Source organism: Panthera tigris, chromosome A2 (assembly GCF_018350195.1).
Source record: "Panthera tigris isolate Pti1 chromosome A2, P.tigris_Pti1_mat1.1, whole genome shotgun sequence".
In the NCBI taxonomy this organism is placed as follows: domain Eukaryota; kingdom Metazoa; phylum Chordata; class Mammalia; order Carnivora; family Felidae; genus Panthera; species Panthera tigris.
The window spans coordinates 30,429,351-30,442,905 of record NC_056661.1 but is presented as its reverse complement, the minus strand read 5'-3'; positions in this window follow the sequence as shown (position 1 = coordinate 30,442,905).

The window sequence follows — 13,555 nt, the reverse complement described above, 5'->3', positions numbered from 1 at the left end:
TTGAGTTAGTAATTTTAAACTTGTACGAAGAAAGAGCACACAGGAAGAGGACTGTATGGGTGAATCCTTCTAAATATCTTAAGGAAAATGAGTAACATTTCTTCACAAACTCCACCAAAGAACAGAAAAGGAAGAAGCACTCTCCAACTCAGTCTGTGAGACCAGTACAGCCCTGTACAGACCTGTACAGCCCTGACACTAAATTCAGACAAAGACATCACAAGAAAAGAAAATTACAAACCAATACTTCTTATGAAGACAGACATAAAAATCATCAACAAAACACTAGCAGACTGAATCCAGTAACATTAAAAAAAATGATTCACCATGATAAAGTAAGATTTATCTCAGAAATTGAAGGTTGTTTTAACATCCAAAAGTCAGTGTGAAAACACCATATCAAAAGAATAAAAAACAGAAGCCACATGATTATCTCAGTAGCTAAAGAAAAAACATTTTAGAAATCTAATGCCCTTGGGGCACCTTGTTGGCTCAGTCGGTTACGCTTAGTCGGTTGACTTCCTCAACCTGATAAAACCCACAGCTAACATTATACTTAATAGTAAAAGACTACATGCTTCCCTCTAAGATCATGAATGAGACAAAAGCATCGTTTCTCACCACTTCTACTCAACATCATCTAGAGATTCTAGCCAGTCCAATTGGATAAGAAAATGAAATAAAAAGTATTTATATTGGAAAGGAGTAACTGGGGCACCTGGGGGGGCTCAGTGGGTTAAGCGTCCAACTTCGGCTCAGGTCGTGATCTCAGTTTGTGAGTTCGATCCCTGCATCCAGCTCTGTGCTGACAGCTCAGAGCCTGGACCCTGCTTCAGATTCTGTCTCCATCTCTCTCTGCCCCTCCCCTGCTCACACTTTGTCTCTCTCTCTCTCTCTCTCTCTCTGTCTCTCTCTCTGTCTCTCTCTCTCTCAAATATAAATAAACATTAAAATAATAATAAAATGAATAACTAAGACTGTCTCTGTTGGCCAATGGCATTATCTTTAGAGATAATTCTAAGAAAACCACTACAAAATGATAAGAAAAAATAAGCTCATCAAGTTTGCAATGTACAGGGTTAATATGCAAAATTCAATTCTATTTCTATTTACTAGCATTATCGACTGAATGTTTGTGCTCCCTCCAGATCCATATGTTGAAGCCCAAACCCTCAATATGATTATATTTGGGTTTGGAGATAATTAGATTTAGATAAAGTCAAGAGGGTAAGGGCCTCATGATGGACTTAGTGCCTTTATAAGAAGAAACCAGAGAGTGACTCGCTGTCTCTCCCCAGACTTTCTTTCCCTCTTCCTCTTCCTCTCCCATGTGAGGACATAGCAAGAAGGCAGGCATCCACAAGCCAGGAAGGATCCTCATCAGAGCCTGACCATGATCATGCTAACAACCTAATCTCTAACTTCCCAGCTTCCAGAACTCTGAGAAATAAATGTGTGTTATTTAAGCCACCCAGTCTGTGGTATTTTGTTATAGCAATGCTAGCTGAGACAACCAGCAAGGAATAATAAAAAATGAAATTAGGAAAACAATTCCTATTAAAACAGCATCCAAATGAATAAAATACCCAGCAATAACCTTAACAAAGCAGGGCAAAATAGAGTCTCTGACAACTACAGAATATTATTCTGTAAAGACATTAGAGGAGGCCCAAATAAATAGAAAGATATCTCCACTTCATGAATCAGGAAACAATATTGTTCAGATGGCAATACTCCCCAAATTGATCTATAAATTCCACACAATCCCTATCAAAATCTCAGCTGTCTTCTTTGCAGAGGTTGACAAGCTGATGGTAAAATTTATGTGAAAATTTAAGGAACCCAGAACAGGCAAAGCAATCTTAAAAATGAATGAATTTGGGAGACTCACACTTTCCAATTTCAAAACTTAGTACAAAGCTACAGTAATAAGATAGTGTGGTACTGGCATGGGATAGACACACAGGTGGGATAGAATTAAGAATACAGAGATAAACCCTTACATGTATAGTCAATTCATTTTTGACAGGGATGCTGAGACAATTCAATGGCAGACAAGAATTGTCTTTTCAAGAAATTGTGCTGGGAGAAGTGGATATCCACATGCAAAAGAATAAAGTTGGACCCCCTTCCCATCCGATCCATAATATTTAACTCAAAACGGGTCATAGACCAAAAAGTAGGAGATAAAACTGTAAGCCTCATATAAGACAATATAGGAGTAAATGTTGGTTACCTTGGTTTTGACAAAGATTTCTTGGATGGAATAATAAATACTGAGGACTCACCGTGGCCCTAAGTGGTGAAGCAGGACTGAAAATATTTCCTCCCAATGAGCATGGACCATGTTGATGTTTCTTAGCCTCCATTTTACATTGTGCTGCTCACAGTTCAGCCCCAGCTCTTCTTGGGACTCTTCCCTTCCTTGTGCCAGGCTAGGAATCCTGCCCCCCAACACCCGCGCTTGCACGCGTGCGTGCGCACACACACACACACACACATATCATTGTTGTATGCTGTATGCCCAACTCCATGAAATCCAAAATAGTTATTAAGACAGCCTCCCCCTGCAAGTTCCAGGAAAAGGAAAACTGAGGTGACGTTGTATGATCTGAATTGCAGATTATTGTGGTGTCTAAATACAGACCGTCCATGCAGACACCTCCTGGCAGTCCAAGAGGATGTAACTAAGACTATGGAAATCTGAATATCAGGACTTGGATGGCAAGCACAACAGATTTTAAGTACCTATCTACCCCACACCCCAGGTGGTCTACGGTGATGTGTAATAAATTGAGCCTCCACAAGATCAGTTATATAGTCCCATAACACCAAACAGCGGTGAAGGCAGAGCGGGTTCCAGAAGATCTAAAAGGCCGTGAAGCCTGAGAATCACATCAAATTTAAATCCTGTAACCCTGGTGATTCACCCTGGAGAATCGTCACAGCCTGTGCTGGGGGCAGAGTACTGAAGGAGGGGGAAGCCGAGAATGTTCAGTGGTGGGGCACCACCAGCTCTCTCTTCAGTGAAGGGCTCATTCCCAGCTGCCAGCAATGCTGGCAGCAGACCACCTTTGGCTGTCCGCTCCTTGCAGCATGGCCTTGGCCACAGGGATCACTTGTCTGTTCTGGGTCCAATATGAAAGAGATGGTTAGGAGTACAATGGCCTGGTCATCTCAGCCCTGCTGGGAACACCTCAGGAGGGCCTGTCTAGCTGCAGAGCCCCTTGGACAGTTGGCAGAAGCTGTTACTGGGCCTGCATCTCAGCGTGGTTTCTCTCTCTGCTCAATCCTGCTTTGTTCCCCTCCCTTCCACAGGTGTCGGTCCCAAGGATGCTCCTTAGATAAAACCTCCCACATGGTAAACTCTGTCTCAGCAACTATGTCCTGAGAATCCAATCCTTGACGCTCAGTCAAAATTCTTGTCCCTGAAACATGAGCCCTGATCACTCTTGTATCAATTTTTATATCATCTATTGACTATCATCTCTAATGGCTACTATAACCCCAGGTATGGCATTTTACCAAGGAAAACTATATGCTTGGCTTGGAAAAGAGTGAAGAATTAGAACTTCAATTTATTCGTTTCATTAGCTTGTCAGCTTCCTCCCTTTTGTGCCTAGAGCATTGTAGGGGAGGAAAAAGTTTGCATCAACCCTCTGAGGGTCCCTGGCTGGGCCTGACAAAGAGGTTGGCAGGCCAACAGCATACAAATTTATTTCAAATAAGTTTTATAAGACACAGGAGGCTTCAAAAGGAGAAGTTCTGAAGAAACATTTAAACCTGAGTATTTTTTGTGCTAGGTTTGATAAAGAGTTGTGAAGAAATACGATAGGTCAGAGACTAAAATAAAAGACTAGGCCTTCTAGTTCTGGATCTTCTTGGCGTCCCTTCATCTTTGGAGGTATGGACGCTCCTTTCCTCTGCATGCAGGGAGGGCCCCCCTCACACAAGTGCTTTATGACCTACTAAGGATGGGAGGGGAAATGACCTTCCTGCTTCTCCCATTTTCTTAAACTCCTTCAGCTCAAACTATTCAATATGCCAAGGTGCCATATTTTGGGGCAGCATGTCCTGAACCCCATCAAGCACCAAGGTAGCTTTCTTCTTTCTCTTCCCAATCACTATAGAATGAAGCATTCTCTGTCATTCTCTTGCCCACAAGTGATCAAATTCACTTCAGCAGTCTCAACCCTTGGTTCATATGCAAATTTCTGGACAGTTCGGTTTGTATGTCTAGATTCATCCAGAATAGGGCCCTGCACACTTAGTAAGCACCACATTTGTGCAAACTTCAGGCATGGCAGGCGGAAATAGCTAAGCCACCCAGAGGCTCACAGTGCCCTGTGTGTACCGTCAGGCCTTACCCTCAGTGCCCTCTGGCTGTTTCCAATGGACAGTAGCTGCCTCCTCTTAGTCAGATATGCCCGAAAATTAACATACATCGCTCCAGGAGCCCTTCAACCAACGATTGAGGGGTGAGAACTGGTATAGAAAATCTCCAGCACTTGCAGCTTTCCGTGGGATAATTCTGATGAGTTTCACCTCATTTCCCAGAGTTCCACAGCAGGATGACACTTCAGGAGCACTGGGAGGCAGGTGGATGTTACCTTCCGAGCAACAACACGCCCAGAATTCACTGCCTTCTCTTCATTCACTGCCTTCTCTTCTTGTTTATCCACTGCCTTACTGGTTTCCTGACCTCCCCCCTCCCCCACCACCCAATAAACTACTTACACTCAGATCTTCGCTTTGAGATCTGCTTCTTAGGAAACAAAATTAAGGGCTATGTCATTCCTGACCATGAAGAATTATAATCTAGTAAAGATTCAGTACATACACAAAATAACATAAACATAAACATGCATGCAGCTTTCCAATGACCCAAAGAGAACTTTTTGGTTCTTCCAACCTTCCTTTGAAAGTGAATAAATAATGAAAATTCACCTCAGCTGATTTTAGCATAGTGGCTGTCTGTGGTTACCATAGGGAGTTGTTAGTTAATCCCATCAAAGGCTGTCTCCCTTGCTGAGAGAGTAAGGCCAACCTGTGTCCTCTCCTCCCTTTCTCACCAGGGGCCATGTCAACATTAGCACCTCACTGATGGCAGATTAAGCAACTAGTGAAACACAGAAAAGGCTCATTTTAGGAACCAAGAGCACTGTTCCTGCTTTGGTCTCGGAATCAAAACAATGGTTTCGATGACAGGAGCCATGATTGAATTGTGAAATCTTTCTTTTAAAGTTTGAGGAAAAGTCCCCTTCAGCTACAGTTCTTTCTGAACATCCAGGAAGGACACACACACACACACACACACCCAGCAGATACAGGGTTTGCAGTCCATAAAGTCCCTGTCATAACTACTTTGGCTCTGCCATTGCAGTGCATAGCCATAGATAATACATAAGCAAATGGACAATGGGCTGTGTTCCAATAAAACTTTATTTATAAAACTGATAGCCATATTTGACCTACTAGTAGGCTGTAGTTTGCTGACTGCTGCCCTAGGACCTTGCTATTCAAAGAGGGGTCTGTGGACCAGCAGCATAGGCATCACCCAGACTATAAATGCAGAATCTGAGCCCCATCCCAGACCTACTAAGTTAGAATCTGAATTATGAAAATAAGGGCCCCAGTGATTCATATGCACAGTAACATTTGTGAAGTACTGTTTTAGGAGATTTGGATTGTGTTGACTGTGAACCAGAATAATTGTATGGGTTTTAAAATAAACTTTTAGGGGCGCCTGGGTGGCTCAGTCGGTTGGGCGTCTGACTTCGGCTCAGGTCATGATCTCGCGGTCCGTGAGTTCGAGCCCCGCGTGGGGCTCTGTGCTGACAGCTCAGAGCCTGGAGCCTGTTTCGGATTCTGTGTCTCCCTCTCTCTCTGACCTTCCCCCATTCATGCTCTGTCTCTCTGTCTCAAAAATAAATATATGTTAAAAAAAATTTTTTTAATAAAATAAGCTTTTATTTCCATTTTACACTGCTTGAGCGTGATGATAGCAGAAATTTGCTTGGTTTTATGTGACTAGGTCTACAGCGGTCACTCCTCCTTATTGGTGGAGAGAGGAGGATCAGTTCAAAGCCTACAAAATTGGGACAGACCATGAAGTCTGGACAATCTAACTTAGCACAACTCACAAGTAATCACAGCACTCCATAGAACCACGAAGTTCCCCATGCCTTCTTTTCCTTTTCTCCCACAAAGTGGCAGCAGCTTTGACTGAGCTGGACCAGTCAGCCCTGAATCTGATTGCTCACATGTGTGTACAAATAATTTAGGTGTCTTTGCCGTCACAGGTCATTAAATGCCCACAACATGCTGTTCCCAAAAATGTCAGCCTCAGGGACTTGGGGGAAAAAAAATCCTCACTCCAAGGGCTAAAACGCATGCTCGTTAAAGTCATGAATTATTTGATGTTCTGTCAAAGATGAATCCACAATGGAAAGGACAGAGGAGGGTGAGTGTGTATTTGAGAGGACTGCCCCAGTCAGAAAACAGTAGGCAACCTCTGTGCCTTACTGACCACATGAGTGGGAGCAAGGTGCTTGACTCCTCAGAACCACGGTGTTCTTGTCTGGGAAAAGGAAGCTCCTAGTTTCTCAGTACCTATAAACATTTTAGTGGCTCATAACCTTTGACTCAATGATTATACCTGTAGGACTACGCTCTATAAAATTTTCACGTAAGTATGCGAAAGTTTATGCCAGTGTGTATTCATCCAGCGCTATCTTAATAGTAAATCAGGAAGCCACTTAAACGTTCAGCGGTATGAGAATGGCTAAATAAATTGTAGGACCGCTAACTGTTCTAACGTGAGGCAGTTAAAAAAAAAGGTGGAACCATTTGCACCGAAGCGGAAATGTATCTTTGCTATACTATAGAGGAAAAGAATAAGATACAGATCATATTTCATTGATTCCAAGGTAGGCATTTTTCAGCTTTCGCATTATTATAAGTAGAGTCTTATAGTTGATGGTGTCTTACAATTGCTATGGATCAGGCAACAGTCTTGGTGGTATACATAAAATAATGACAGATCCTATACTCAGTGGCATCTTAGATTGAATGCAACGTGCCGAATGAATCACACACATATGTGAATGAATGTGTTGATATATGTTTCTCTTATACCGTGCATAGCTATACTTACAAACATATATAGGTGTATATTTCAAAGCATTGAAAAAATGCCTAGAAATATGCACGTCAGATGCACAATAGCCAGTTTTAAGGAAAAAACTTAAGTAAATAGGGCTAGGGAGTGAGATGCAAGAGGCAGTTTTGCCTTCCAGGTTTTTATACTTTTTACACTTTTTGCGTTGTATTGACAACAAACATGTTTTACTTTTTAAATCAGAAAATAGTATGGGGTGTCTGGCTGGCTCAGTCAGTAGAGCATGCAACTCCTGGTCTTGCAGTCCTAAGTTTGAGCCATATGCTGGGCATAGAGGTTACTTAAAATCTTTTACAAAATCAAAAAGTAGTATGATAGTAATGTCTTTATTCTTGTCTCACAAGACTGGAGTGAAAGACGTTATCATACAAAAGTAATTGCTGTAGAGCGCGCGGTGGTTCTCCTCTCCTTTGTCAGCTACAGAGACTAGGGGGAAGAGACAGAAATTGGAGACATTTAGGGCTGCCACCTTTTTTATTTTGCCTGGAGTGCAACATTTATTCTGTGGGAAAATGAGATGGGATGGCCCATGGCAACAGGAGAAGCCAATCTTTGGCTCATTGGGATATCACTTCTGATCAGGAATGTGTCATGAGGCGTTCATTCAAGAGGCAAATCAGCAGGGAAATGTCAAAACATCAGCAAATTGTGAGTAAATAGACTCAGACGCTTTGGTGCAAACTTGCTAAGAACAGAGGCTGTGGTTTCCATATGCCCCTACAGACTTTCTGGTAGAAGCCCTCATGAATATTAACCACTTATACATTTCAGGGTGAATGACGGTAGCACAGCCAAGCATGTGAGCCTTGTTCTTGAAGAAGGACCTGGTCCTTGGGTAGGAAGGAGTGAGGGGAGAAGAGTCCAGTTCAGTACCTCAGAGGCTTTCTCTGGGAGCCAGGGAAGTAATACCTGGAACAGGGCAGTTTTTTGCAAAGAGGAAAAGTTCCATCACATATGATGAAACACATGAGGGTGCTTTGCAACTAGGTAGCATCCTATTCCTTCTTATTTTGTAGGTGGATATGTACATTTCGTGTCAGTGTCTACATGTTTGGCCCAGCTCCTGGAACTCAGTACCTTCCCTCCTTTTTGTGCTTCATTGTAATCAAAGCTCAGCCAGCTAGGGTAGGCAGGAAGCATGTTTTCTTTCTTGGGCAAAATTGACAGAGCAAACTTGCCTCTTTGAAAGTATGAGACTCTTTCAAGGTTTATTCTTGAGGATCTGCAGAGAAAGTTATCCTTAAGTGATCTACCCATACAGAAGTTCTCCTGGGAAGCTGGAGCAAAAGGCAGGGAGCACAAGTGGGTAGAGGTTGTGAAACAAACCTGACATGTGTTGGTAATGGTTGAAGTGGGCGATCGAGGCATACAAGCTCAAGATGCTTGTCACTCTACCATTGTCTAAGTTTGAATTTTCCATATTCCAAGGTTAAGTAAAAGAAAAAGAACTGGAGGGAAGGAGTGCTGAATCTCTCTACCAGCAGGGAGAGGCTACCGTGCCAGGATCATTTCTGTTAGTATTTTCTCATTTTCTTTACCTAGAAATGGACACAATACCAACTCACTGGGTTATGATAATTAAGGCAAGAGATGAATGTAAAATTCCTAGCGTTGTCCCTCAAAGTGTGCTACTATTACTAAAATAAAATAAGATTAAAGTACCTTTGAAATACCAGTGTGTTGACAGCGATTTTATTTCAATGGTGGAAATAGTTTTACTTGCTTTCTTTTCATTGTATTTTCCCCACTTTCTATATTGAACAAATCTATCGCTACAATTAGGAAAAATGGAATAATCTTTATTCGAATTAACTTTTATTTGACTCCTCTCTTACCCATATGTGAAGGGGTTTGAAAAACCTGGACTACTAACCATTCAAAAACATTCTTAACATTATAACTTCAGTTCCTCCCTGTCTGAAGCTGAAAGCCTTTTTGATGCAAGAACTTTGGTTTGAAGTTCCTTAAAGAATGATAAAGAAAAAAGCTGAATTACAACACACCCATCTCTTCTACCTCCTGGTTCCAAAAAAATGTTTAAATTAGCTTCTGGCTATTTCTGTGTAAAGTTAGTTTGTGATTTTATTGACAAGTGATGGGTTACAGTAATTCACCCTACAGTTCCCCCAGGGATAAACATGAAACATTCTACTACTGTCAAAGAAGCTAGATCCCTGTTGGGTTTTTTTTTTCTTTCTTTCTTTCTTTCTTTCTTTCTTTCTTTCTTTCTTTCTTTCTTTTTTCTTTCTTTCTTTCTTTCTTTCTTTCTTTCTTTCTTTCTTTCTTTCTTTTTTCTAAAAAACATGTATCTTGTGCCTGTTGCTGCTGCTTTTATTTGGAGCATCAAATAAATAGAAGACACTGACTTCCAAGAGTTTTTGACATTGATGGTGTTATGCAATGGTCTTTTATACTATATCAGTTGTCAGTTGTCACAGTGATATGACATAACTAGGCAAAACTGACACAGCCATATAACTTTCTTGGGAGTAGAATATTTCATGTCTTTCCTGGGGTAATTGCAGGCTCCGTCACTGTAACCCTCAAACTATCTGTAAGTGGAGGAAACTCAGATAGAAAACTCAGCACCTGCGATGGTAAGCACTGAGTGAGCTCCTGGGTCTGCAGGCTGCGGTTGATGGGGCTGGACGTGGCTGATCTGAGCCTGACTCACTTTGACTCACAGGGCTCAGCTGACTGTGCCCTACTGCAGGGTAGCCTCGTCTGAAACCAAGCTGCCAGGGGCTGTGCTCCACGTGGTTTTCATCCTATAGCACACCATCCTACACGTGTTCTCCTGCTGAGGGAGCAAGCACAAGCAAAAGTGCCCAAGTGCTTTTTTGTTTCCTCATTGTTTTTTTCAAAATAGGTCTTAAATCCCTCCCCAGTTTTTTCCCAGGCGTCGTTTTTTTTTTTTGTTTTTGTTTTTTTTTAAGATCTTGTTGTGTCATGTCTGCTAATATCCCTAGGGCTAATGCAAGTAACTAAGACAGCCCAGATTCAAAAATGAGAAAGTAGGAGCTCCTGGGTGGCTCAGTTGGTTAAGCATCCAACTTCAGCTTGGGTCGTGATCTCATGGCTCATGAATTTGAGCCCCGCATTGGGGTCTCTGCTGTCAATGCAGAGCCCACTTTGGATCCTCTGTCGCCACTCTCTCTCTCTCTCTCTGTCACCCCTCCCCTCTTTCTCAAAATTAAATAAACATTAAAAAAATGAGGAAGTAGATTGTGCCTTCTTTACTGAAAGGAATTGCGAAGTCACCTGGTGAAAGTTGGGGCTACAGGAGAGCGTAAAGAATGGGGGTCATTAATGCCAAGTAACCAAAGCAGGAGGCCTCACAATCCCAGACTTCAAGCTATACTACAAAGCTTTAATCATCAAGACAGTATGGTACTGGCATAAGAACAGACAGATCAATGGAACAGAATAGAGAACCCAGAAATGGACCCACAAACGTATGGCCAACTAATCTTTGACAAGGCAGGAAAGAATATCCAATGGAATAAAGACAGTCTCTTCAACCAGTGCTGGGAAAACTGGACAACAGCATGCAGAAAAATGAACCTGGACCACTTTCTTACACCATACACAAAAATAAACTCAAAATGGATGAAAGACCAAAAAGTAAGACAGGAAGCCATCAAAATCCTCAAGGAGAAAGCAGGCAAAAACCTCTTTGATCTTGCCTGCAGCAACTTCTTACTCAACACATCTCCAGAGGCAAGCGAAACAAAAGCAAAAATGAACTATTGGACCTCATCAAAATAAAAAGATATTTGCAAACGACATATCAGATAAAGGGTTAGTATCCAAAATCTATAAAGAACTTATCAAACTCAACACCCAAAAAACAAATAATCCGGTGAAGAAATGAATAGACACTTCTCCAAGGAAGACATCCAGATGGCCAACCAACACATGAAAAAATGCTCAACATCACTCATCATCAGGGAAATACAAATCAAAACCACAATGAGATACCACCTCACACCTGTCAGAATGGCTAACATTAACAACTCAGGCAATGACAGATGTTGGTGAGGATGCAGAGAAAGAAGATCTCTTTTGCACTGCTGGTGGGAATGCAAACTGGTGCAGCCACTCTGGAAAAGGAGGTTCCTCAAAAAGCTAAAAATAGAACTACCCTATGACCCAGCAATGGCACTACTAGGCATTTATCCATGGGATACAGGTGTGCTGTTTCGAAGGGACACATGCACCCTCATGTTTATAGCAGCACTATCAACAACAGCCAAAGTATGGAAAGAGCCCAAATGTTCATTGATGGATGAATCGTTACAGAAGATGTGGTATATATATACAATGGAGTATTACTCGGCAATCAAAAAGAATGAAATCTTGCCGTTTGCAACTACATGGATGGAACTGGAGGGTATTATGGTAAGTGAAATTAGTCAGAGAAAGACAAAAACCATATGACTTCATTCATATGAGGACTCTAAGAGACAAAACAGATGAACATAAGGGAAGGGAAACAAAAATAATATAAAAACAGGGAGGGGGGCAAAACAGAAGAGACTCTTAAATATGGAGAACAAACAGAGGGTTACTGGAGGGGGTGTGGGAGCAGGGATGGGCTAAATGGGTAAGGGGCATTAAGGAATCTACTCCTGCAATCATTGTTTCACTCTATGCTAAATAATTTGGATGTAAATTTTTAAAAATAAAAAAGAAATAAAAAAGTAAAAGAATGGGGGTCATTAATGTAATCAATGTGCCATATAAAGTTACATAACAAGAGCTAGCAGTTCTCTGTGACGTTATATGTTTTGCAGTGCACTGTTATAGATCTTCATATATATGATTACATCCCTAAGGATGGAAGAGGATTAATTCTTTCAGTAAGGTAGCTATGAGTTGTTTTGATGCTGACATTTATTTTTACCTCTAGCCTCTTGTCCCCTAATTTGTACACATATGCTATGATAATTTTTTTTTAATTTTTTTTTCAACGTTTTTTATTTATTTTTGGGACAGAGAGAGACAGAGCATGAACGGGGGGGGGGGGGCAGAGAGAGAGGGAGACACAGAATCGGAAGCAGGCTCCAGGCTCTGAGCCATCAGCCCAGAGCCTGACGCGGGGCTCGAACTCACAGACCGCGAGATCGTGACCTGGCTGAAGTCGGACGCTTAACCGACTGCGCCACCCAGGCGCCCCGAATAATTTGAAGTTAAATTTCAGGGATCAGTGAATAAAATTGCTTTTTTTTCCTTTTTTGCACATGCAGTTGTGGTTTCCTGATATACCCTTGTGGTTGCCAGATAAACAAACACCCATTTATCTTTCAAAACCCACCTATTGTATCACCTCCTCCAGGAAGCCTCTCTGGCCTCTCCAGATAAAATTAATCATTCCCTCCTCTGATTTACCTTTGTGCCTTGCCTTATCTGTTTAAGCTGTCATCTGCCTCTGTAGAGTCTGAGCCCACTGAGTGGAATAAGGAGAATAGGCTCTGGGATCAGGCTACCAGAGTTCACATCCCAGGTACTACTTCCCTCATGTGGGGCCTTGGACAGGTTATTCAGCTTGGGCTCTATGTGCCTCCCATCTGTACTGTGGGAGTAATAATTGCATTGGCTTAAGAGGGACACTAAGAGAATTAAATGGGCATTAAATATTTGGTAAAAGACCTGAAATAATGTTCTAAATAAAATTAGCTATTAGTGTTTATCATCTTATTACCCATAATGCTAGTTAGATGACCTTATACCACCTTGGAGTCAATTTGTAACACTGGGTCTGGACCACCAAGGTAGCCTTAGATCCTTAAGTCCTTACGGGGTCCTTGGTTGAGGTCAAAAATATGAGTGATTTTGCAATCAGGATCTGAAGGAGAAGGAGGTAGGAAATTAATAGCTGAGTGATGGAACAAGCCTCCAAAGATCACCCCATTCTGACCCTAACATGTAATTCTGTGATGATAAAGAAAATAAAAAGAGGATCAAAATGTACCCAATTAATATTCATCTTTACATGGAAACCAATTTGACAATAAATTTCATGTTAAAAAAATAGTCATCTTTACAGATCTCATTTCTAGGTATTGTCTTTCTGTTCCTCTGAGCAGAAGTTTCACTTAAGTCATTCAGTAAGCTTTGTTCTCCAAAAACCAAACAGTAAGGTGATGTGGGGACGATGGGAAGTAAAATGAAATGGCACAACCCATCCCTGAGGCTAGAAGAGGCAATGAAATGGAGTTACATAAGCTTCCTCTAAGTCCTCAATTTGAATGATGCATTTACTTTGAGACATCTCATCTTCAAAATAGGTGAGCTGAGGATTAGAGGAATGGAACAGATGGCATCTTGATAAATTAATACTCTGAAAACGAGGGAGGAGACACACATTGTCTA